General features: G+C 48.6%; 1 long non-coding RNA gene across 2 annotated transcripts; it reads left to right on the top strand.

Moving 5' to 3' along the window:
* Positions 1-52: 52 nt before the first annotated feature.
* LOC107311114 lies at positions 53-2,240 on the top strand. Of its 2 annotated transcripts, XR_004306472.1 has the most exons (3): positions 55-434; positions 785-898; positions 1,619-2,240. It is a non-coding gene; the product is annotated as an uncharacterized LOC107311114 (long non-coding RNA). The 2 variants fall into 2 exon arrangements; XR_001553864.2 differs by having other exon boundaries at positions 53-898.
* The last annotated feature ends 2,034 nt before the right edge of the window (positions 2,241-4,274 follow it).

Below are 4,274 nucleotides of genomic sequence, written 5' to 3' on the forward strand. Positions count from 1 at the left end.
GTTTCCCCCTCACTTGTGCCGCGGGCCCCTTCCCCGGCGCGGCACAGGCCGCGGGGATCCCTCCGCGCCGGCCCGGCCGGATCTATGGGAGGGGCGGGGATGGCGGCGCCGCGGGCATAGCACGGCGGGACGGAGAGATGGGGGCGGGGACTACTTTATGGCGGCGCAGGGATCCCGGGAGGGAGGCGGCGCACCGCGGCTGTGAGCCCGGGACTGCGGTCGCCATTAGGGCGGCGGGGCTGTGAGGGAGGTGGCGGTGTGATGGCGGTGTGATGGCAGCCGCTGCGCCTCAGTGCTTCCAGCCGGGTCACGTCGGGCTGACGGGAGGTGGGCGGCAGGCGGGGATGCGGCGCTGAGCCAGCTCCAGCTCCAGCTCCGGGTGGATGGTGGGACGCGCTGCCTTCTCTCTTCAAACCGCGCGTTTGTTTGTTTATGTACGTATGTGTGTATGTATGTATGCATGTACGTTTTCAGTGCTGTCTCAGAACACGCTTAAGGTCTTAAGGATGAACAGCTGAGAGCACCTGCAGAGCGGGTGAGTGACCCAAGTGTAAAAAAACCCACCAAAAAGAGCAAAACGAAAAAGGCCTCAGTTGAAGTGGCAGCCAGGCCCCCTGTTCGCACACAGCACAGCCTGTGTTCTGCTGTGTCACATCTCAGCCCTTCCTACCCAGCGCTCCCTGCCCGAGCTCTTCCATGTCTTGCTCTTGCTAAGCAGTGTGAGCCGGAGTGATGCAGCGAGGTTAGGGAGGAATGATGGAGTGTCTGTAACGCTTTATGCCAGGGCTGCAGTGTGCTGTAGGTTGCCACGTCTGCAGGGAGCTGTCTGCTGATGCTCGGCTGGAAATCAGCCCAGGAGGGTCAGATGCTGAACCTGTGAAGAAGATCTGATTAATGGGTGCGTATGGCAGAAAAATAGTGTGAAGTTCTGGGAATACTGTGGTCTTAGAATTGTTTCCACACAAAATTAACAAAGAAATCATAGAACTCTGGAATCATTTGGGCTGGAAGGGACCATTAAAGGACATCCAGTCCAACTCCCCTGCACTGAACAGGGACACCTACAGCTCCATCAGGTGCTCAGAGTGCCCCTACCCTGACCTTGAGCATCTCCAGGGCTGGGGCATCTGACACCTCTGTGGGCAGCCTGTCCAATCTCTATCTCCTCTTTATGTTTGAAACCAATTCCCCCTGTTCTATCACGGCAGGCCCTGCTGAAGAGTCTGTCCCCTTCCTTCTTACAGACCCGCTTTAGATACTGACAGGCTGCTCTCAGGTCTCCTGGCAGCCTTCTCTTCTCCAGGCTGAACAGCCCCAACTCTCAGCCTGTCCTTGTAGGAGAGGTGTTCCATCCCTTGGATCAGTTTTGTGGCCCTCCTCTGGACGAAGGGGTGGTTTTGCAGACAAGGAAGCTCTCCTGCACTTTGTGAATATGGCTGAGCACCTGCAAGTGCCTCAGCAGCTGAGCAAAAAGTTGCCATGTCATCTCCTGTTTTAGCATGCTCAGAATTCCCCAAATGCCATTTCATAGTTAGCAGGTGCATATAGTGAGTCTTTTTTCCTGCATAAGGAGTGGTGAAGACTATTATTTGTCCTGTATTTCCTTATTCTTTCTAAGCACAAGCCACAGAAGACAGCAGAGCGTTCGAGCCAAAGCCTTCAGAAGATACAACTTGAGCCTCTTTTTGTCACCTCCCAAACCAGAACCATTAAAAGTTATAAATACTAATGTTTCTACTGTCTGGAGATTATTTTTTTATGAACGGGGCAGTTTTTGAACCTTGGAAGTGAAACATTTCATCCTGCATCCAGAATCATAGTTTGACTGGAAGGCTGGAGTACGAAGTGAATTGCTGCAGGGAGGAAAGGGAACTGAGGAATGGAGAAAGGTCACAAAAGAGGAAGGTGTAGTTGCTTCCACTTTGTAACAGTGTTGCTAAAAGGCATTAGCAGAAGTGGAAGATCAAAGGGAAATTGTATTCACTGTACCCGAAGTAACTGATCTTCTAAACCATGCGGCTTCTGAGGTTGTTCCTCAGTGGGTTGAGGCCTCCTGTAGCCTTTGTTAGAGTAGGTTGTGAGAATTCGTTGTTGCTCTGTGATCAGGCTTGTGGGCTGAGAGCTGCTGCAATCTGTGAAGATGTCCTTGCACCGAGGGCTAATGAGGATGTTAACTGTGAGGAGGTACGTGGTGGGAAAGTGAGGACTGGATATTTAGAATAAAATTATTTCTTAAACCACTGGATGCTTCCACATGTCTATATTGCTGTGTCATAGAATCACGGAATGGCCTGGGTTGGAAAGGACCACAATTGTCATCTGGTTTCCACCTCCCTGCTATGTGTAGGGTCTCCAACCACCAGACCAGGCTGCCCAGAGCCACATCCAGCCTGGCCGTGAATGCATCCCAGGATGGGGCATCCATGACCTCCCTGGGCAACCTGTTCCAGTGCATCACCGCCCTCTGTGTGAATAACTTCCTCCTCATATCTAACCTAAACCTCCTTGTCTCAGTTTAAAACCATTCCTCCTTGTCCTTTCACTATCCACCCTTGTACACAGCCATTCCCCCTCCTGTTTATATGCTCCCTTCAAGTACTTGAAGGCCACAGTGAGGTCTCCCCGGAGCCTTCTCTTCTCCAAGCTAAACAAGCCCAGTTCCCTCAACCTTTCCTCACAGGAGAGGTGCTCCAACCCTCTGATCATCTTAGTGGCCCTCCTCTGAACCTGCTCTAAGAGCTCCATGTCCTTCCTGTACTTGGGGCCCCAGGCCTGGATGCAGTACTGCAGATGGAGCCTCACAAGAGCTGAGTAGAGGGGGACAATCACTTCCCTCTCCCTGCTGACCACCTCTTTTTAATGCAGCCCAGAACACAGTTGGCCTTACAGGCTGCAAGCACACACTTCTGGCTCATGTCCAGCTTCTCGACCATCTCATCTCTGAAATTTCTACCATGTTAAAAGTACTGCAGATCACAATTGACCTTGTTGTCATTAGCCACAATTATGTGCCTTTTGGGTTTGTACTCTCTCTTTCTGATTTTATTTTTCTTTTAATTTTTGGAAGAGCATCCTGACCTTCCCCCAGCTTGGGAATGTCACTCAATACTATCCAAGATATTTTATAGATCTCTTGAAACAGGTCAAATTAATTTGTGTTGATTCTTCAGAACATTTGTGAATATATAAAGTGTGTTGAATGGAACAGAGGAAATGGTATCACCACAAACCCTTCCAGCAAAATCTAGCCTGGAAACTTTTGCTTTAATAGAGAGATTTATAATTTCCTTCTGTATGAATGTTTCATAAAGAAAAGTATGCACTTTGTCTCCCTAAGTGCACGAAGAAAACCATGCCTGGACTCAAGGTAATTTCAGATAAATTACACTGCTTGGAGTCTGTTCTGCTGGAAAATACATAGGTGCTACTTGTTAAGTAGCATGTTTCTTTTATGTTAAACACAACTCAGCCCACTGGATGGTTGCGGGGTCTTGGAATCGGTTAATATCTCCCAGCTGAGATTGGGGAATTCAGCTCTTTGCTTTATCTCTGCTGTGCCATCTTCCCTCTGCAGGTTTCATAAGTGATCCGCTCTCTGTATCTGGACCAAATTACTCTGGAATTCAGTATCCCGGAGAACAGCTGTATGAATGAGGACAGTCGGTAGCTTCTCTGTGAGGAATGGAAAAGGTCCTATTGCAGTTTTGAGAAGTCTAATAACTTCAGCAATTGTAGATGCTGTGTTTGAATGCCTGCCAGCAGCTGGCCAAGTCATGCTCCTCTTGAAACCTTTGCTGAAACTGGAGACTTAACGCTGTGTGGAAGGATGGTGGTGGCTGAATGAAGCTGGGACAGTTTGGACCTGGTACTCAGTTACAAGTAGTGTTTTGAAACCCCATAGTGCACCATGGGATGGCTTATCTAAGAACTAGCCTAAGGGGTTCCTACTATGTCCATCTTGTCATTTTTCTTAATCCTGACAACTACTAAAAACAAACGCTGCAGAGGAATTAATGCTGGAGCTGATACCATAATCTGCATTCCTTCTTGGCAAGAAGCCTGTTTTTGGTCTTCTAAAGATTTGCTAAAGCTCGGAAGCATAAAGCGTGATATCTTTTGAATGAAATGGTAATTACATTTTCAAATCCTTTAGGTACACTGTGAACGTATCTGTTCCAGCTTTATGTATCTGTAGATTCCTCTTTTCGGTGACTTGCTGTAGTGAGTTCCACTGACAATATGTGCTGACTTTTTAATTTTAATGGAAAAACAAA

Source organism: Coturnix japonica, chromosome 3 (genome assembly GCF_001577835.2).
Source record: "Coturnix japonica isolate 7356 chromosome 3, Coturnix japonica 2.1, whole genome shotgun sequence".
Classification (NCBI taxonomy): domain Eukaryota; kingdom Metazoa; phylum Chordata; class Aves; order Galliformes; family Phasianidae; genus Coturnix; species Coturnix japonica.